This window comes from Plecotus auritus (genome assembly GCF_963455305.1).
Source record: "Plecotus auritus genome assembly, chromosome: 4".
NCBI classification, from domain to species: Eukaryota; Metazoa; Chordata; class Mammalia; order Chiroptera; family Vespertilionidae; genus Plecotus; species Plecotus auritus.
This window is the reverse complement of record NC_137775.1, coordinates 161,883,518-161,906,354: the sequence shown is the minus strand read 5'-3', so window position 1 is coordinate 161,906,354 and position 22,837 is coordinate 161,883,518. Positions and strand designations below refer to the sequence as shown.

Here is a 22,837-nt window from a genome sequence, read left to right as displayed (position 1 = left end):
CCCATCTCTTGCCTTTGGCAACAACAATCTGTTCTCTGCATCTATGAGCTCAGCTTTTAAAAAATATACATTTTTATTAATTTCAGAGAGGAAAGGAGAGGGGGAGATAGAAACATTGATGATGAGAAAGAATCATTGATCTGCTGCCTCCTGCATGCCCCCTGACCACAAACAAACCATGACCTCCTGGTTTATACATTGATGCTCAACTCCTGAGTCACACCTGCCAGGCTCTGTGCTCAACTTTTTTTTTTTTTTTAAGATTCCACATATTAGTGAGATCATTTTTATTTGTCTTTGTCTGATTTATTTCACTTAGCATAATGCTCTCAAGAACAAGAACCATCCATGTTATCGTGACAAGATTTCATTCTTTTTTTTTTTTTTTTCGTTTAGAGGTCTTTAATTCATTTTTATAAAATCTGAGCTGGCTGTGGGCATCAGGGTTACAGCAATAGCTCAAGGAAGGGGTAGGATTATCTGCTGGTCCTCGCCTTCCCCGGGTCAGGGCGAAGGAGGTTTCATGGCAACAGCTGCAACTTCTCTCAGCTCCCAATCAATGCTCATGGCTCAATCAGGGGCGGGGTGAAAATAGAGCGGGAGGGAAGCTTCTGAGGACCAGACACTGCTTGCTTCTCCCTTCTCCCTTCTCCCCATTCCCTTCACTTCTCAGAGCCCTGCTGGCCTGGGACAGAGCAGAGTCCAGGAGCAGTTGAAAGAAGGTGGATGGGACAGAGAACCAAGGGAAGGGGCCCTCGGCCCAAGGAGTGGGGGTGGGGGGAACCTAGCCCTCCCCCAACAGCTCCCCACTGAGTTCACAGCACAGAAAACACCTCTAGTCCAACAACTCCATGTGGGGGTATACCAGGGTCCAAAGGGGCAGGCGGGTGAGAGACAGGCAGGGGCAGTGAAGACAACAGCAGGCTCAGGAGGGATGGTGGCAAAACTTCCTTCTACCCATGGGAGATGATGGGGCGACTGATATTGCTGTTGGTGGTCATGTCATTCAGCTCCCACCTGATGTCATGGGGCAAACAGGACTGGTCCAGGTTATACTGAATTACAATCAGTTTGCACAGAGTCTTCAGACTAGGGCTAAAGTCCAAAATGTGTAAGTCTGAATGATCTATGAGGTCAAACTCATCTCCCAGGCCTTCCTCAGGAGATGGACTGGTACCCCCAAAGAGGACAATTTTGTCACCAACAATACAGCAGCACTGGCGCCGGCGTGGACATGGTCCCTTTCCCTTCGGTTCAATCTTTTTCCAGGTAGAGGACACAGGGTTAACTTTCCACAGGTCATGGAAGTGCCGGTTCAGCCTTGCATTATAGCCACCAAAAATGTACAGCTCCCATTGTAGCCAAAGGCTGAGTGGCTCCGGCGCCCCTCGGGCAGCACCGGGGTGGCCGGACAGTCCAGCCAGGCCTCAGTCCTGGTGTCAAAGACTCGGATGCGGTTGCAGTAAATCTCATTGTTGGAATGGAATGGCCCAAATCGGTCAGCACGACCCCCAAAGACATACCTGTGACTGCCCAGCCTTGTGGCTGAGTGGAAGTCCCTCCAGCGTGCAGGATCGCCCTTTGTACAGATAAGGGTCCATGTCATGGTGCTGGTATCCAGCTTGTGAATGTCATTGGAAAAGCAGTCCGCCAGTTGCTCGTAGCCCCCCAAAATGTACATGGTCTTGCCCAGGACACAAGCCGAATGTCCGTCCTGGGCCCCGGGAATTGTTCCTAACGCTCGGGGCGTGGATCACTTGTGAGTATTGATGTCAAAGGCGTAGAGCACATTGCAGGCTCCTTCCGTGTCATTCCGCCCGCCCCAAAGGAAGACCGTGTCATCGATGAGGACGGTGAGTGTCCATACCGCATGCACGGTACCGCAGGAGGCTGCCCAGGATGGTGGGTCTCACTGGGGGCAGCTTTGTCCAGCGCAAGGACACCGCATTGCAAATGTGCACATCAGTCTGACGCAGTGTTTCTAGTCTTCACCATGGTTCACCCTGCGGGCCTGCCCTACAGGTGCACTGTCCACCGTAACATGCCCTGGGCCACTGGTTACAGCAACATGCCCCCCCTCGCCCTCCACCCCTCCCACGGCCTGCTGCCTCTGCTACCTTGTCAGGCCGGGCTGGGGCGGGGCCGCGAGCAGCCTGAAACCCATTGAGCGCTGATTTCATTCTTTTTATGGCTGAATAATATTTCATTACAGATATATAGTCCCCATTTTCTTTACCCATTCATCTGTTGGTGAACACTTAGGTTGTTTCCATATCTTAGTTATTGTAAATAATGCTTCAGTGAACATAGGGGTGCACATATATTTTCAAACTAGTGTTTTCATTTTCTTCAGACAGGTACCCAGAAGTGAAATTGCTCTATTATATGATAGTACTGTTTTTAAGTTTCTGAGGAATATCCACACTGTTTCTCATAGTAACTGCACCAATTTATATTCCCACCATCAATGTACAAGGATTTCCTTTTCTCTACATCCTAGCCAACAGTTGTTATTTCTTGTCTTTTTTATAATAGTCACTAGAAGCCTGGTGCATGAAATTCATACGTGGGTAGGGTCCCTATGCCTGGCCAGCGATCAGGGCTGATATATGGGGTGACCGGTGGGGTGATGCCCGCCCCCCCCCCCCCCCCACCTTGCCTTGGCTGGCCTGGGGCCTGAGGGCTTGGGGGCAGCTCCTGCATTGAGCGTCTGCCCCCTGGTGGTCAGTGCGCATCATAGCGACCGGTCGTTCCACCGGTTGTTCCGCTGTTCGGTTGATTTGCATATTAGGCAGGATTCTAATATGTGTGAGGTGATATAAATTCTAATCTAACCCTTATAAAAACATTCAAAAATAGGTACTTTTATCATTTTACAAATGAGGAAATTGAGACTTAGGATAAACAACCTGCTCAAGGGTAGATACAAAGCCTTTTTGCTTTTTTACAGCCACAATACAATGCCTCTCATAGTTTTTTTTTTTTTAACTTTCACAACATCATTGTGAGCTTAAAATATATGTAAAAAAGAATAAGAGCAGTTATAATCAATAGATTAGAAAGGGAAGGCAGTCCCTGTGTCTAACATGTTTGTCTCTGGTTCCTGACCTGTTGATTATTAGTTTCCTTGAGTGTGGAATTTTGCCCTTGATCAAGGTAGACATATCACACCCAAACTCTTATTATTGCTGAATCACAACTGTGAATCCACCCGGGTCACTGTAGGAAGGCTGCTTCCCCAAGCAGCTTCAACAGCCTCACATAAACTTCAGACATCACATGATTTGCTTAAGTAAATTTATGTAATTAGCTGACATAAAGAAGAATTAAATCTTGCCATATTTGACAACATGGATGGATATAGACGGATAGTATGCTAAGTGAAATAAGTTAGCAAAGAAAGATAAATACCACATGGTTTCATTTATATGTGGAATCTAAAAACAAAACAAAACACCAGACAAAGGAATAAACAAAACAAAAATAGGCTTATAGAAACAGAGACCAAAGGGATGTGTACCAGAGGGAGGGGGTGGGCGGGAGGGTGAAATGGGAAAGGGGAATATAACCAATAATAGTGTGATAAGTTACCACAGTGACAGATGATTACTGGAGTTAATGGTGTGATCACATTGTAAGGTATAAAAATGTCACATCACTATATTGTACACCTGAAAATAATATAACCAATATAATGTATACCAACCACGTTTAAAAAAAGAATCATGAGCTGAGACATTGTGAGAAGATCACTCCTATGAGCTTTTTATCCTTGTCACCATGGCCAAGGACTTCATCCAGTGTGTTTAATGATTGTGCTGTTGTGCACACTGAACTGTAGCAGTCATAAGTAGAGTGAAGGAAAACTGTCTAAGTCTCAGGCTCATGGTCTAGAAAACAAATTAGTCTATTCCCTAAGGTAGTTGTCAGGGTTAAAGGAGATAATGAATATGAAGTTTATGGCACATGGAAAGAGTTCAATAAATGTTACTATTATTACTGGAGAATAATGGATGCTCATGTTGAATGAAAGCAGGGAAGTGGCAGAAGGAGGAAGAAAAAGACAATGAGAAGGAAGGAAGACTACATATTCTGAGGGACTCAGAGGCATCCGTAGATGGAAAACACTGTCAACTCCTCAGTCCTGATTATAATCTGCCACAAAGTCATCAAGTTTCTGGCAGGAGACTTAGAGCCCTTTTAACTTTAACCACCTTACATGAAATAAAAATGAGTTGTGGGACTTATTCAAGGTCAAGGTCAACTAATGGCAGAGTCTAGGACTAGGTGCTGTTTATTTATTTATTTATTTATTTATTTATTTATTTATTTATTTATTCTTACCACTATTCACATTGCTTTAGGTTAAACAGGATATTGGGAGCATGACACTGAGATAGTTTTTGTACTATATGAGCTCACTTTAGAGCACTGAGTTGCTGACATATAATGCCACATGGAATTGAGGGAAGGCAAGGTGGTATAATTTTAAGTCAAAAGGGCACCTTACATGGAGACTTAGTTCTCCTTGGCATTGTATCCTCAAGTTCATGGTGCGTTCAGCACATCTCTTCCTAGAAAGGCTACACACAGTGTGATTTCCCCCCTCTGCCAGAGAATTATGGCTTCTTTAGTGTGTGACCTCTTCAAGATGCTTTCTATTGTCTTTACTTATGATATAACCTTTAGAGACTTATTTCTCAGTAAGCTCCCAAATATGAACAGCAGTAACTTGATGTTATGGGCTATTTTCAACAGGGTTACGTTTTCCGAGCCTTCCTTAGAGAAAAGTCTTATGTAGGTGTATTAGCATCTACCTTTTATATACATGGCTACTGGACAAAAGGAAGAAGAGCAATTCATTGAATGGTTCCTCAAGTTTTAGAGGCTGCACAAATGGAAGGATCATTGCCTTTAAAATTACAGTGAAAATTTCATTTGCCATTCCAGACATAGAGTAGCTCTACCATCTTCTAGGTTAATTTTTATATGTTGCTGATGAGGTATTTTATTTCACTATTCAAATAAGTAATATGTATCTTGTAAAAAAGATTGTCTCTTCCCCCGCCCCCACATATACTTATCAACATGGGTGAAGACAAAAACTGAAACTGTGATAATGCTATTTTAAGACATTTATTGTGGCTTCCAATGATGAAAGTACATATTTATTGAATGAAATGTGGAAATTGTAAAACAGAAAAAAGAAAATAAGAATGAATGGTAATGTCATCCACCAAATGGAGTTAACTTGTTGAGACATTGGTGTTTGCCTTTCTAGAGAAAGATTAGATAGATGGCTGTCTAATTGGTAGACATCAGTTATATAGATATTGTTATATGTCAGTATATATGACATATACTGCTTTTAGCCATATAATCATTACTCAGTTTCTTGGAATCTCAAAGTAATATCTTATTTAAGGGAAACAGTGATGAGTGTAAAAAATAGAACTAGAGTGAATTCTTTCTGTTGAAGTTTTGGTCACGTGACTGTCTCTATGGGTTCCAGGGGTCTTGCTGACATGGGGTTCAGAGATTTGAAGGTGTTTGGATGGATGAAACTAAGAGACAGGAAGGAGGAGGAAGAGGAATCCTGGCTTTTGTGATAAGCCAAGGATAATGTTTAAATGGGGAAAAAATGGAATTGAGTGCAATTTTTGTGGTTAACTGTTGAAACAGCTGTTTTTATCAGTGGTGCCATTAAAAAACCCTATAAGTTGCCAGTTTTTGCCTTGTCAAACAATGTTACATTATACATCCTTGTACTGTGATCCTTAACTCACTGGCACATTTATTTCTATGTGCTAGATATACAAGCATGAGATTGCTGGGTCTGAGGCAGTATTCATTTTAAATGAAACTGATAATGACAGGTTGCTCTTAAAAACATGTAACAATTCCCATTTCTGCTCTCAGTGCCCTCTCCTGGCAGCAATAGTAGACTTTACTAAACAAGAAAATTGCTGATCTGAGATCTATCTATAGATACACACACACATATATTCCTAACATGGTACTTTAATTTAGTTTTTTGTAACTACCTGCAAGTCCAGCATACTAGGTGTGTCAGTTAATAATGCAGATTTTTTTCAATAGATGGCGTGACACATGTTGATATCTATATGCGATTTGATACGTATGCTATTTTGTTGTATTGACAACAAGCTTCAAAACTTCATATGTCAAATTTTCTGAAGGTGTTAAGATCATAGATATTTTTACACTTAAAAATGTCGAATTTTGTGCCAAAAAAAGAGCATTTGCGGGAAGTTTTATTTCATTACTTTATTTTGAAGAAAAGTGCTGCTGAATACTTCGGGAAGCTTACGGTGAACATGCTCCATCTCAAGATACTTGTGAATGCTAGTTTAAACGCTTTAAAAGTGATGACTTTGATGTGAAAGACAAAGAACGTCGAGGTCAACCAGAAAAGTTTGAAGACCAACAATTAAAAGCATTTTTGGATGAAGATGCATGTCAAACTCAAAAACAACTTGCAGAAAGATTAAACGTTGCTCATCAAACAATTGTCTATCATTTACAAGCAATGGGAAAGATTTTAAAGGAAGGAAAATGGTGCCACATCAACTGAACAAAAGACAAATGGAAAATCGAAAAGTCATCAGTAAAATGTTGCTTCAGTAAAATGTTGCTTCAGTGGCATGAAATAAAGTCTTTTTTTTTTTTTTTTTTTTTAAATATATTTTATTGATTTTTTACAGAGAGGAAGAGAGAGGGATAGAGAGTTAGAAACATCGATGAGAGAGAGACATCGATCAGCTGCCTCCTGCACGCCCCCTACTGGGGATGTGCCCGCAACCCAGGTACATGCCCTTGACCGGAATCGAACCCGGGACCCTTCAGTCTGCAGGCCGACGCTCTATCCACTGAGCCAAACCGGTTAGGGCTAAAGTCTTTTTTTTTTTTTGCATTGAATTGTGACTGGCGATGAAAAGTGGATTTATTTTGAGAATCCCAAACGCACAAAATCATGGGTTGATCCAGGTCAACCATCAACATTGACTGCAAGGCCAAATCGCTTCGGAGAGAAGACAATGCTCTGCGTTTGGTGGGATCAGGAAGGTGTGGTGTATTATGAGCTTCTAAAATGACGTGAAACCATTAATACTGATCACTACTGACAACAAATAATCAATTTGAACCACGCTTTGATCGTGAAACGACCAGAATGTTCCAAAAGACACGGCAAAGTAATTTTGCTTCATGATAGCGCACCATCACACACTTCAAAACCAGTTAAAGACTTGTTAAAAGATCTTTCCTGGGAAGTAGTAACCCAGCTGCTGTATTCACCAGACCTTGCTCCTTCACATTACCACTTGTTCCGATCAATGGCACATGCACTTTCTGAGCAGCGCTTCAAAACATATGAAGAAATGGAAAATTGGGTCTCTGAATGGTTTGCCTCAAAACAAGGAAAGTTCTCTTGGGACGGTATTCACAAATTACCTGAAAGATGGGGGAAATGTGTAGCTAGCGATGGACATTACTTTGAACAAAGCACTTTTGATGTTCCTCTTGAAATTATCATGTGTGTTTTTTTAATTACAAAATCCGCATGATTAATTGATACACCTAGTATCTTCATAGATTACTTGTTATTACTTTACTGAGTTTGTTAGGGTATCTTTTGCCAATATAGCAATTTGTTTTTATAAGGTCAAATGAATCTATCTTTTAAAAAAGCTTACTTATAATTATACCTATAGTCTTTTAGATTATTCCTAAATTTTTAATTGTTTAATTGTATAATCAAGCTACTCTAATTCTTTAATCCATTTTGAATTTGTTTTTTATATTGTGGGATATAGGGCTGTCATTTTATTTTCTTTCAGATGACAGGTCATTTGTGCTAAACCTATTTTTTCCCTACTGAATTTAAATATGTTTTCATAATCAAATCCCCATATATAGTGGGATCTATTTGACTTTAGCTTTTTGTATTTCACTAGTCATCCTTTACTATGCCAACGTCTTTTGTGCACTTTAAGAAACTGACCCTATAAGTACTGATGGAAGTAAGTATTCTGCACTGTTGAAATTATCTCAGTTCTTATACCACTGTCCTTCTGACAGTGAAACATGGTTACTCTTATAGTCTTGATTTAAAAATAGTTCTTTTTAATTGGAGAAGGATATGTTGGTATTTTTTCTTTTTAGTTTTAACCCAGAATGCAGCTTCCAAGTGGTGAGGAAAAACTGGGGCAGTTGTCTGCAGTCAGTGGGTCATATGTTTCAGCCAAATACCCTGAAACTATTTTGTAGTTGCTACAGGCTTGCTATGTGCCATGCACTGGGAATTAAACATTTTTCTCATTGTCATTTAACTTGTGTAAGAGCTAGAGCTGGAATTAGAACCCAGGACGCTCTCATTTCAGCACTACTCCATTTATTGCCTGTTGCTATGAAAATGAAAACTTCTCAGTAAAATTGCAAAGGAAGGCTGCCATTCTGTATATTTATTCTGATAAATTACAAAATTCGGTAGAATTGTATGGTAGGCACCTATCAGTATTTTGAAACAATTTGTTTGGTAGAGATGGCAATTAACATATAGACAACAAATGAGCCTACTGAAAACACACAATCAAAGTAAAGGATAAAAATATAAATTTAAAATATGCTAAATACATAAATTATATTTTTTGAGATCCAATAATAATACACCATCTTGCATATGAATGACAGATATAAACACCATCAAATTTCAGTTTCACATTTGGATTAAATAAAACCCTTTTCAGATGAATAGACCCTGTAAAAGAATTTGGAGAGTAAATTGCTTATTGATTGTGGCTAGCTTAAAGAGTATTGGTAGAGGAGACATGTTTCAGAAATAAATATTGTAGAAATCTAATTAAGTATAAAAATAGCAAAATTGAAAATAGGAATGAGTAACATTCATTTGTGAGAGGAAAATAACCCACAAGATATAAAGTAGTGGAACAGCAGAGAGCAATCTTTAACCTGAGCGCTGACAGACATTAAATCCTCTGAGGAAAGTTAAATGGAGACCAGTGACACCTAAATGCACACTCCTCAGTCTGTACCAGGACTGGAGGTGTGAATAAGGAAGCAGCTGACATGTGGGATTGGTTTTTTAAAAATGTGAAAATCCTCGAGGTTGACATTTGTTAAAACCTATTTCACTAAAATGGTATAATTTTTAATAAATACACAAAAACCCCAAATGTCAAGAGATGAATCAGTCTTCTCTAAGATCTTTGGAGCTGTGCTATTCTCACCCCTCCTGTGGTTCCTTCTCTTGGAAATTATTCACAACAAAAGGACAAGTCTCACAGTTATGTGACCATAAGGGTATAAGAGAGATGCTATTTGAATTATAAAAGCCTTTTTAAAAAATGCTTCCTTTATAATAAAGATAGCACCCTAATCTGGAGACAATTCTTTTTCACATTTGCTATCTAATACACTGCACAGTTTCAATCGGTCATCTTGATCATCTTGGTGACTTTAATTATTTAATATGAAATAAATCCCCCTGTTCTCCATTAGGCTATTTAACTTTACTCTTCATAATGAAATGGAGTGGGAAAGGTCAACTGCTCACCCCCCAAAAACCAAGTCGAAAATTTCATTCATCTTCTAGGCAAGAGTGTCTTTAACAAAAGATCAAATTACATAAAGTGCTCAAGGAAATAGGTTCTAGGAGACAGCAAAGGACCTTAAGCCCTTTGAAAAGGTTTTTCAAGAATTAAATATTTTCCACTAGCTTTTATTTCTGTTATCTCTCTCCCTGGCAAATACTAAGCTGCTAACTATAGGGGTGATAGAACTCCACCATTTGGTCTTGAAGGATACTGTGCATTTGTAGGGAGAGGTTGTAAGGGAGGAAAAATAATTTTATCCCTCTATCCTTCTAGGTTCTTGCCTGAGATTCCCCCTGTAATAAGATACAGATTAACAGGAGAAAAGCAAAATAGAAGTTTGATAACATGTGTATCCCTGAGTACATGGGAAAGACTCAGGAAAATGAGTAACTCCCTAAAATGGCCCAACCATCACCTTAAATACATATCATCTCCAGCTGAAAACAAAAGGTGTTTGGTGGGGAGAGCCAGGTTTTTAGGAAATGGATTTGGAATCAGCCAGAGTAGGGTTTGAATCTTGGGTTTTAATTACTAGGTCTATGATCTCAGGCAACTCAATAGTTTTGAACATGTTTCCTCATCTAAAAAGTAGCGAGGGTAATAATGCAGTAATAATCATTGAAAAGATAACTAAACTATTGGCAGCAGCACAGTACTTGGTACACATTAGGCTTATAATAAATAGCTATTATTAGGATTGTTAGTAGATGATCCAATTCAATTGTCCTTTATTTAGATAAACTAGAGGCCTGGTGCATGATATTCGTTCATGGGGAGGGGGGGTGTTCCTCAGCCCGGCCTGCACCCTCTCCAATCTGGGACCCCTCGAGGGATGTACGACTGCCTGTTTAGGCTTGATCCCTGCGCGATTAGGCCTAAACCAGCAGTTGGACATCCTTCTTGCAATCCAGGATGGCTGGCTCCTAACTGCTTGCCTGCCTGCCTGATTGCCCCTAACCACTCTGCCTGCCTGCCTGATTGCCCCTAACTACCTCTGCCTGCTGGCCTGATTGCCCCTAACTGCTTCCCTGATGGCTTGATTGCCCCTAACTGCTCCCCTGTTGGCCTGATTGCCCCTAACCACCTCTGCCTCAGCCCCTGCACCCAGGACGCAGGCTTCCCACCTCCGGCCGGCTGGCTGCAGGCACCTGGGACCTGGGCTGACTTTGCCGGGCCTAGCCGCAGCCGCAGGTGCCTGGGACCCTGGGTGGCTTTGCCCGGGCACGGTTTTGTCAGGAAGGATGTCTGGAAGGTTGTACGGAAGATGTCCAGTCTAATTAGCATATTACCCCTTTATTAGTATAGATTCTAAGTTCATGGTGATAAAGTATAATTTTCAAAAAGGTAAAATAGCATATCTAATAAAAGAGCAATATGCAAATTAACCACCACTCTGCTACACCCACAAGCCACGCCCACAAGCCAATCAGGAGCAAGTATGCAAATTAACCCAACCAAGATGGCTACAGCCATGGAGCGAGCAGGAGGCTTGGGTTTCCCCAGCAATGGAGGAAGCCAAGCTTTCCGCACACCCTGGCGGGCCCAGGCCTCCACTCAAGGCTACAAAGTTTCAATTATAGAAGATAAATAAATCCCCCCAAAAATGGTGGCAGCCATGGAGCTGGAGAAATCAGGAGGCTTGAGTTGCCCCCGGCGATGGACATAGCCAAGCTTCTGCAGCCCTGGTCTGCCTTGGTCTCCACTCAAGGCTACAAAGTTTCAATTATAGGAGATAAATAAATCCCAACAAAAATGGCTATGGCCACAGAGCAAGCAGGAGGCTTGGGTTTCCCTGGCAATGGAGGAAACCAAACTTCCTGGCCTGCCCTGGCCTGCCTTGGCCTCTGCTGAAGGCTACAAAGTTTCAATTATAGAAGATAAATAAATCCCAGATACCAGGGCCTCTGCTTGGGTCGCCGGGGGGCATGGCCGGCCTGCAAACCACCACAGGCCCCTCGCCTAGGTCACCCCATGTCCCAAGGGAACCCCCACCCTGATCCAGGACACCCTTCAGGGCAAACCAGCTGGCCCCCACCCATGCACCAGGCCTCTATCCTACCTAATAAAAGAGTAATATGCAAATTGACCATCACTCCAACACACAAGATGGCTGCCCCCATGTGGTCAAAGATGGCTGCCCCCATGTGGACACAAGATGGCCACCACAAGATGGCCAGCAGGGGAGGGCAGTTGGGAGGGACCAGGCCTGCAAGGGAGGGCAGTTGTGGGCAATCAGGTCAGCACGGGAGGGCAGTTAGGGGTGACCAGGCCGGCAGAGGAGGGAAGTTGGGGGCAACCGGGCCTGCAGGGAAGGGCAGTTGGGGGGCACCCAGGCCTGCAGGGGAGAGCAGTTGGGGGGACCAGGCCTGCAGGGGAGGGCAGTTAGGGGTGACCAGGCCGGCAGAGGAGGGAAGTTGGGGGCGACCAAGCCTGCAGGGGAGGGCAGTTAGGGGCAAACAGGCTGGCAGGGGAGTGGTTAGGGGGTGATCAGGCTGGCAGGCAGAAGCAGTTAGGGGCAATCAGGAAGGCAGGCAGGCGAGCAGTTGGGAGCCAGCAGTCCTGGATTGTGAGAGGGATGTCTGACTGCCCATTTAGGCCTGATCCCGGTGTCCACATGAGGGTAGGATTGGGCATAAATGGGCAGTCAGACATCCCTTGAGGGGTCCCAAATTGGAGAGGGTGCAGGCTGGGCTGAGGGACAGCCCCTCTCCCCCCTGCCCCTTGCATGAATTTCGTGCACCAGGCCTCTAGTCTTTCTTATAAATATAAAATGAATACCTGCTAAAGATTTACATGAATTCTTTAATTAATGAAGGAAACAGTAAGATGTTAAAACTGACTGAGAGTTTGATTTACAGAGATTTATATTCTCCACCAGACAAAATTTACTTGCATCTCTACAAAAGGAATTGCTATAGGCTGGCAACATTTGTATTACTATTCAGTTTTCTACAAATTAATTTCTATCCCTGAAGAGTTGGTTAAATAATGTAGCTAATCACAGAATCAAAGGTTCATGTCCCCGTGGAATCAGATATTCCTGGATAATTTCCCAGACAAATGATCAACATTCCACTGGAAGGATATCCAGCAATCTTAATCTCTTTTGCTATTTTTCCAATTATTTTGCGATTTCCCTGACAGTTTAATTCTCCTCCATTTGTGATGTCAAAATAATCTCCAAATACTATTTTGATCCCCCAAGGCTAGTTTTATTAGGTTTTGCCTGATTATTGACATAGGGTGCTAGAAGACTATTAATATCCAGGTAGACCTCCTTGAGTTGGCTTTGCAAATCTAGAGCCAGTCAAATAATATGAAACTACAAAGGCCAGAGGGTTAACTTTGATTTTGAAGTTTTTATAATAAATCTTGGGTGGAACCTTTAAAAGGCTTTGTTATTTGTTAATCTCTCCCAAGTTTAGAAACTAAGTCCAAGAAACTCTTTTCATCAGACTTCACCTGCAGTGCCCATAAATGTGGGTGACTTTCCTCTAGAGGTCTCCAAAATTTGCTAAGGTTCTTTGCCTGCCACCAGCTGACCTTCCTTCCCCCCTCTGAGGCCCATTTTCCCGGAAGAACTTCGTAGGCATTGATTCCACCTATAAAGTCAGACTTGTCCTTGAATAGTGGCTGTCAAGCCTGCTTAAATGAGACTCGTTCTCAGATATGATATTCCAGACACAACATTGATATGTCCGGTTATGTGGTGGTAAAAGGCAAATTGATTTTTTTTTTCATGAATCAATGCAAAGGACCATATTGCCTTAAAAAATTAAGACGTCTCAGTTAAAGTCATTGTGAATTTAGGGGAGGGAAGTCCAGTAAGAATTCAAGTCCATTTAAAAATATATCAGTTTTCAAAAGCAAAGTTAAGGGTTAGAGATAGCTTAAGAAAAAGATAAGGGCTATCTCACATATACATAGAAAATTAAAATAATATAATATTCCAAATAAGTAGCATACTTAAATTTCCCTTATCAGTGCATCATTCTGTCATTTGTAGTTAATTCTTGCCTTTTGGAACTTGGGTCAGCAGATGTTTCCATGAAATCATTTGCTTCTGGACGAAGGCCTGGAAGTCCCGACAGTCCCCAGGCACTTTCTCAGAGTGTCTCAGTGGGATCATTGTGGAACTTGATTTTCTTAAGGGTCAATAGTTTAAAAAACTGCCCACTGTGTAGTCCTTTCCACGTGGCTATCTTCACACAAGACTGTCCTTTGTTGAAGTTACAAACTCTGATCAGGAACTTAGAGCAAAACTTTCAGGCAAGCACCAGAGTAAAACAAACTATCTGCTGATGCCAAAAACTGTAATCAGTTTATTCCAGGTTAACCTATAATAATGGGATGGAGGAGAGAAAGTTCTCTATTGGAGTATAGTACAAATTATTTCATCAAGTTTGATCAACGCTTCCTCTGAGGCTAAAAGCAAGGCATGGAGTGGGGGCACTGACAAATCCATAAGGCCTTTCCATAAAATGTAAACTTTCTGAAATATTTATATCAGTAGCATTTTTACCTTAATCCAAAGAAAGCTGAGTGTCTCTGATTTGACAATGCTTCCAACAGCTTTTCCTCTGTTGGATCTAATTAAGGATCCATATGGAACACAGCAAACAAACCTCATTACTTACAGTGTCAAAGCAAAAATCGTATCTGACAAAGTTCAACAGGCAAGAAACAATTTATTCTAGGCTATTGTCATAAGGGAGAGAGGCCAGAACTAAAGTCATAACTTCTTTCAATTTTGTTCAAACAGCCATTTTCAATCGGTGTGCCACAAAACTTTTTAAAACATGCAATACCTAATTAGTTAAGGGCACTGACCCCTTTTCCCTTAGATTGTCAACTAAAAAAGTGACAACGGCCAACACAACCTTAGCTGTCTAATGTGAATGAATCAGAATTACACCCCTTTTCTTTTTTTGTCACATCGGCAAAAAATACATTTGTAGTGTGCCGCAGAATTTTAGTAATTAGTGTGTGTGCCATGAGATGAAAACCACTGTGTTAAAACAAAGGTTGGGAGAGTGTTTAAGAGCTGCGGTGGAGACATCGGAGGCCACCTGTGTCTGCTAATTGGTCTTTCCAATAGGAAAAGTAAGTTTTCTTGTACCTTCATGACAGGATGCAGTTTTACAGCTTGGATGAAGGCACCTGCCAAAGTTAGGCTCCCATCCTCACGTAGAGAACGAGAGACAGGAGTGTTGTCGTCCTTGACGATTTCACATCTCAGAGGGATGGCTCCGAGGTCCTTGCAAAAGAGAGTCCTTGCAAGGATTTTCATGGTAAAGAGGCAGGAAAAGAATTTACAAGTTTTCTAAAGTAAATGCTCTAAGAAAAGGTTAGAGACCTAAAGTCAGGATGAAGTCCATGTAATTTAGTCAGGCTGCGGGGAGCAGTCAGGCCGTCTTGGTCAATGGGATGAACCCTCTTTTTATTAGACGAAAGAATAAATATTTTTTTATGTTCCCAGGGGCCCTCTGGGAAATATCAAAGATAGATTTAGTTGTAAAAGATACCCTGCAAGATTTTTATTTTTTTCTAAATGAGAGATATGATATTGGGAAAGCAAATTCAAGAGTTGTCAGAAGAGATTTTTGTCAAATTTTAAAGATAGGATTGTGGGTTCCTGGGAAACAACACTTGGTTTTCTATTGGATCAAAGTGCAAATAAAATAAATAAACATAAAAGAACGTACCTCGAGTGTAAAAAAACTTAGCTCTTTCATAGGTGAGAAAACTTTTGTACTTAGCGGTTTAAAATGTTTTAAAAAGATGATTAATCAAGCATGTGTGTCAACGTGACAGAAAATTATTCTGGTGAGAAACAGTATCTCTGTATTTAGGCAGATTTATAAAAGGTAAAGAATCATCTTTCAAACTGTAGATGAAGGGGCTATGAAACAAGCCCTTCAAAACTAAGCAGCATGTGCTAAAATTTTTAACATATTTTATACACTTTTTTCCTCGAAACTCAGATGTTATAAACCAAGCAAATAAAATTCTCTTGCTTCAACTTTTGTCCTTGACTATGTTATGTCATTTCATATTCTGGGACAAACTGATATTTTGTGTTAAAACAAAATTACTCCTTTTTTTCATTCTTGGTTTTTAAAAAAATCTTTATTGTTGAAAGTATTACATATGTTCCCTATTGCTCCTTTTTTTTTCTCTTCAAAAGTAGAAGCACATTCTCAGTTGTAATTCTCTATCACTATTGCCTAGTGTAGTCTCAACCAACCATGATACTTTAACTTTTAATCAAAGAATTTAACTTTTATTGCACACACACACAAAAAGCTGAGAGGTAGATATCTGGAAACCATCATACAGAAGCATTTTAGGAAACTATGATTATGAAGACACATAACACAACTTCATTTAGCCACAACTTTTTAAATCTACTCTTCTATTGAGTTGTTTCCATAGCTTGGCTATGTAAAGAACCTATAATGAACACCGGTGTGCATATATTCTTTTGGATTCATGTTTTAGATTCTTTGAATATATACCCAGAAGTGAATCACTGGGGCATATGGCAGTTCCATTTTTTTGAGGACTCTCCATACTGTTTTCCACAGTGGCTGCACCAGTCTGCATTCCCACCAGCAGTACATGAGGGTTCCCTTTTCTCCACATCCCCCCCTTACACTTGTTTGTAGATTTATTGACAGCAGCCATGCTGACAGGTGTGAGGTGCTTTCTCATTGTGGTTTTAATTTTCATTTCTCTGAGGATTAGTAATGTTGAGCATCTCTTTATATGTCTACTGGCCATCTGTATGGCCTCTTTGGAGAAATGTCTAGTCAGGTCCACCCACTTTTTAATTGTGTTTATATTTTGGGGGTTGAGCTGTATGAGTTATTTACAAATTTTGGATATTAATCCCTTATTAAATGTATCAGCTGCAAATGCATTATTATTTGCATTATCACAAGCAACCCCATAAGGTAGGTATTATCCTTTTTCCTGGTTTACAGATGAAGAAACAGAGGCACAAGAAGGGTATGGGGCTAATAAGCTAAAGAAGAGATTTCAGCCCAGGGGGTCCATCTCCAGACCTGGTGCTTTTAGCCACTATGCTACCACTTCCCTTATCAACAAATCTAGCAAAATTGCATGAAGTCACCAAAGAGAAGCAGCAAATTAATAAAATGAACATGACATATTGGAAAGAAAGTGGAGCAAAAGGAGTGGGATTTTTTTTCTTCCAGGTTAATGTGGTAAAAATGTTGTCTAGAGTGGATATGTCATGATACAGCAGGATAGCATAATGTTTAGAATTATGGGGTAATATCAAAGTAGGGAAAAATTGTTTCTAGAGTAGGGAGCCGGGGTAGGAAGGGTTGAATTTCAGTATTATGGTAGTGGCCATCATGTTCATGTATTATTTTCATAAAATACTACTTCTATTTATTTAGAAACTAGAGACCTGGTGCATGAAAATTCATGCACTGGAGTGGGGGGGTCCCTCAGCCCGGCCTGCCCCCTCTCACAGTCTGGGAGCCCTCAGGGGCAGGAGGTGACCCGGCGATCAGGGGAAGGCAACACCCCATCACGCCTCTGCTGCTTCCACTGCTGGCAGTGCAAGCCTCAGCCGGCCCTGGTTACCTGAGCCTCAGGCTGGCCCTGGGTGGCTGGGGGGCTGATGGAGGCAGGTGCGCAGAGTGGCCGGACCCACCTGGGGGTGGGCCCAGCCGTGCCGTGTGCCTGCCGCACCAGCAGGGCTGAGGGGACTGGGCGCTGCCATCTTGTGGCTGTGGGCGCCACCATCTTTGAGGGCGTGGCAGTAAATTAGCATATTCCCTCCTTATTGGCTGTGGGTGCCGCCATCTTTGTGAGGGTGTGATGGTCAATTAGCATATTCCCTCTTTATTAGATAGGATATCATCAAAACATAGAATTAAAAATTATTTTTACATTTTTTATGCATTTGTTAAATATTTGCCTTATCAGGATCATTATTTTTTAGTTTAGAGCCCTTTTACAAAGAATAGTCACCCTGACTGGGTAGCTTGGTTGGTTGGAGCATCGTCCCAAACACCAAAAAGGTTGTGGGTTTGATTCCCAATAGGACACATACCTGGGTTGAGGGTTCAATCCCTGGTTGGGGCACATACAGGAGGCAACCAATTGATGTTTCTCACATCGATGTCTCTCTCTTTCTCAAAAAAAAAAAAAATATATATATATATATATATTATATATATATATTTATTTATATATATATATATTAAAATATATATATTATATATATATTAAAATATATATATATATATATATATATATATATATATATATATATATATATATATATATATCAGTAAAAATCATATCCTCCATTGAGGATTTAAAAAAATAAGAAGAGAAAAAAGAAAAAAAAAGTCAACAGGAATGAATTTTAAGAATGTGTCCCTGGTAATATTGCCAGGCATGGCATGGAGAGGGTGTGGGGCTATTAGAAGCAAAGTGGATTCCAACCCTGCTTCTGAGAGGCAGTTCTGACTACAAAGGGCAGGCAATTCTCTGAAGCCAGGGTGCAGGAGCTTTCCTCCTCTGGAACTGTAGTAAACAACTTGGAGAGAATGAACCAGCATCGGGTGCCTGGAGGAGCCCACAGCCTGTCCGTAAGGGTGTTTTTCATTTGTACAGGGCTAATCTCATAAATGTTGCCCTGTACTCAGCGCTGTGCATTTTTAGGCACAGTTATATTTTTCCATGTGTTTTACTTCATAAAAGCAAACACCTTTATGTTACCTTTAAAATGGGAAGCTATTTGAATTGCCTAGTGAAGGCAAGCAAATGCTGCTTAAGAAATGCATTAAGCATATGTGTTACACACATATATGTTCTACCTCCACCATTGTTTATGATCTATGTATTTAGCATCTGTCTGTTTGCCTACATGATTTAGTGTGCCCAGGCTGCTGTCTTCACATGGCTGAGGGAGAAAGCCTGGTTCTCTTCCCCTTCTTTTAACAGCACTAATCCAATCATGGTAGCTCCCCTTCATGACCTCTTCTAAACATAATTGCTGCCCAAACACCCCATCTCTAAGTACCATCACATTGGGGGGTGGGTAGGGCTTCAACATCATTTATTTTTTTGGGGAGAAAAGTTTATTTATAATTCTATCATCTATCTATCTATCATCTATCTATCTATCTATCTATCTATCTATCTATCTATCTATCTATGTACCTATGTACTTATCTATTATCTGTCTGTGTATCTATCTACCTACCTACCTATGTACCTATGTACTTATCTATTATCTGTCTGTGCATCTATCTGTATATATAGAACAATAACAAAATGGCTTACAAGTCACTTCTGTACGTAATTTTATTTTTCAAAAAATATTGCAAGGTAAATAGGCCACAGAAAAAACACGGAGCTCACTGAGATGCTTGGAGGTTGATTCATCTGTGATGATGAAGCCAATAAATGGTGGTGCAGGGAATTTAACCCACGTCTTCTCTGTCCTCTCCTCCCTCCCACTGGGCTCTCTTCCAGCCACATTTGTTCACTAACTGCTCCCTGAGCACATGAGGCATCCTCACTGGGCCTTTGCAGGGATTATTTCCATTATCTGGATTGCTTTTCCCTCTGATTCTGATTCAACCACCTCCTTCTAGACTCCTCATATCCCACCTTCCTGGTGAGGCTTAACCTGTCCACTGTTTAAACTGGAAACTCTGCTTCTCTCTCCCATAATCTCAGTCCTCCACATACGGCTTTATTCTCCACAGCATTTGTTATTGCAGGTAATTTACATGTGTTTATTATCAACCCCCCCCCCCCCGCCTCCCCCGCCAACCAACCAGAATGTAGGTCCAACAAAGTCAGGAATTTTGCCTTTATTAAATCTAGTGGAGACTTTACAGAACTGTAGGGTCATCCAGAACTGGGCACAATTTTAACTTGTATGATGTAATGTTTTAGCACTTTAGAGCCAGGCTGGTTATTAGAGGGAATCTTTTCTGATATTTTTAAGCAGCATTGTAAATTCTTAAGTAAACATAAATGGTCAATAATTACAGAGCAGGCAAGAGCTCTTTCTTACTTTTTCCTCCAGATTCAAGAACCTGGATGTCAAATTCATCTTCTCTGGGTGAAGTGGAAATGTGTGAGGATGACTGGCCCAAGTCTAAGTTAAATAAGACACACACACACACACACACACACACACACACACACACACACATACACACTTAAACATTTTAAAAAACTAAAACCATAAAGTGTGGTTTTCTATAATACATCAGAGATTCTCTAGCCTCTACTGAGGTCAGAGTGGTGGGAGAGAAGAGAGGAGCATAGAGGAGGAGGCAAGAGTGAGTCCCCCATCGCTCCCTCTTCTGGACCTTCCTCCCTCCTGGACTGTCATTCCTTACACTAAAACAAGATTTCAGGAGTCAGCATGTGCAGTCATAAATTGCTGCTGCTTGAGCATCCCAGCCACTGGGACACAGAGCATTCTGCATAGTTAAGTCTGGCTCAACACATCTCCATTCATGTGCCAGCTCTTCCTCTACAGTCAAGACACAGGGGCAGAGGCAGATGAGCAGAAATAAGGTTTCATTTAATGCATAGTTGGGCAGTAAATACATGGTTGAGGTAAATGAGTAGGGGAAAGGAAGCACCTATAAGTGCTAGTGATCAGGAGAGAGGGGTGGTGTCCATAGCCTCAGTGTCTTTCTCCCTGGACACGGGGGCAGAATGGGAAAAGACACCGGGAAGGAGGCTCACTATCAATGGCAGCGTTGAACTTTGTAGCCGTTCTGACAGCACAGGACAGAGTAGTAGTGTCCATTTCAGTTTCATCAGCCTCTAAAGTAGGCTGAGAGGTCAAATCTGCCGATGCCCTGGCTGTGATGGTAGCCGAGACCTGCGCAGTTTGAGTGGCCAGGGGCAGGGTGTCCGCAGCCACCAAGCCAGGTGGAGAGAAACGGGGGGTAGGCGGGGTGGCACTGCAGTCAGCCTTGACCTCTTGTTTCGTCCTTTAGGTATTTTTACTCTGACATTCAGTGTTCTCCAAGATGCCCAGGTTTCTGGCAACAGCAAGGCAAGGCAGCTTAGGGAATGGGGGCAGCTCACCTTGATCCCACAGCTGTGGTGGCAGTGGTAGCAAAAGTGACGTGGACATTTTGTGTTTGCAGCGCTTCCTGCTGGAAGAGACCAGTGGAGGACTGCTTTCTGATGGCTTTTCACCATGCATCTCTTTACCCAAAGTTAGTGAACCTGGCAAGCTGGGCGGATGGTCTTCACGCAGCACTTCCTTTGTGGATCTCTCCGGCAGCAGGGAGCAGCATGGACTGGGGTCAGAGAGCACTGCTACTTCAGAATCAGGCTTCAAAGGAGGCGGGACATCTCCCGCAGGGCTGCATGAGCTTGTCACCACCTGGCCTTCAGAGGAGGAGCACATGGGGGACATCTGGGTGTCCTACTCAATCTGTCTGTGGGTGCTTGGGATTGTGGTCCAGAGGCCCAGGACTGCACTGGCGGGAAGGGAGGACTCTTTTGGGCTACAGGGGCCTATATGTCAGTGGTAGATACCTACTGCTATGCAGGCTGTTCTGATGGTCCTGTCTGTTGTTCTCTTCCATCTCCTTTGGGCAAGGAAGTGGGATGGTACTCGATGGGACCGGTTTCACAGCCTTGACTACCTGCTCAGGTGGTGAACTGTGGGAAAGAAGATCTGAGCCCTGGAGCAGGGATATGGATTGTTTTTGACTGTCCACACATCATGGGCTTCTTTGGAGGGTCCTCCCAGTTCATCAAGGGGAGGATCCCTAGAGAGGAGCACATAGTTTGTGGGGAATGGTATTGCTTCCTTGACTGGATGTCAAAGCCACATAGTAAAGGCACACGATCACGGTAAAATAGTCTGTGATCAGGGCCAAGGGCAGGTGCGGGAGCAGCAGGGTGGTCCCAGCCAGGCGGGGCATCATCAGAGTAGACGGGGGAGAAGCACAGGGTGATGGCCACTCGGTAAGACCTGGGATTGACGGGAACACAGAATAAACTGAGAAAGCAAATTGCCCACCTAGAGCCAGCTGTGCACCAAATGAACCCGAGAATATAGTAGAAACTAGGAAAGCTTCTCCTTAGCTTCCCATGCCTCTCATGGTCTAGCCCACACTGAACTAACTTCAGCCAGACTCTTGTTCAGAGAAAGAGGAGGGTGGAGTGGGGCCGGGGTGTGTGTGGGCAGGGGTCGGGGAATGGGGAGTATGGGGAGCTGTAAGTTCAACCTTTGTGAAGAGAGAATGGCAACTGGTGCAGTGGGCAAAGGGTGATGCCTCAAAGGCTGGGTAATCCCTTCTGGACTTCCTAGCACCTGTGACTTCCCACCGTGGTTTGTAGGAGTTTGGCACAAGATGGGCTACCATATGGGGACTGTTCAGGCCTCCAGAAGCCCAACCACCAGAGTTCAAACCACCTGGGCACCAGCTCTGCAGGTCCATTGGCACCTTCCCAAGGTCCCAGAGACCAGAGCCTGCCCAAAGCCAAGTGCTGGATCCTGCCTGGATGTGGCCCACCTCCTCCCGGGACTTTCCCAGCTTCTCTGTGAGGCCTGGAGCCAGGTGCGTTTTCTCCATGACCCCCTCCCCACCAGTGTCACTAGCCAGGTGTGCGAGTTTCTGTGGAGCGAACATGGAACCTGGACCTGACTGAGTGCTGCACCCTGGGTCATCCCTTCCTGGCAGGCAATTTCATTTTGTTTTTTAACCTGAGGACATGCTTAGAGAGAGGATGGAAGGAGAGAGAGAGAGAAAGAGAGAGAGAGAGAAACATAGATGTGAGAAATATCGATCAGTTGCCTTCTATACATGCCCAACTGAGAATCAAACCAGCAACCTCTATGTACATAGGATGATGCACAACCAACGGAGCCACTCTGCTGGGCTAAAATTATTTTATTAAAAATATTTTTCAATTACATTTTACATTCAATATTATTTTGTATTAGTTTCAGGTGTACAGCATAGTTTTCAGACAATCATATACTTTACAAAGTGTTCCTGATATTTCCAGTACCTAACTGGCACCATATATAGTTATTACAATATTATTTCCTATGCTGTGTTTTACATCCTCATGACTATACTGAAACTACCAATCTGTACTGGCAAGTGGTTATTCTGAGATAATTCAGCTTGGCAGAAGCAAGCAAGTTGAGACAGAACTTG

At 42.3% G+C, this 22,837-nt stretch overlaps 1 pseudogene across 1 annotated transcript; it reads right to left on the bottom strand.

The window, feature by feature from the left end:
• Positions 1-953: 953 nt before the first annotated feature.
• On the bottom strand, positions 954-21,078 carry LOC308246872 (kelch domain-containing protein 3-like; annotated as a pseudogene). The gene is made up of 3 exons: positions 20,742-21,078; positions 14,158-14,224; positions 954-2,027 (listed from the first exon to the last, which is right to left on the bottom strand). The product of its transcript is annotated as a kelch domain-containing protein 3-like (transcript).
• Positions 21,079-22,837: the final 1,759 nt, after the last annotated feature.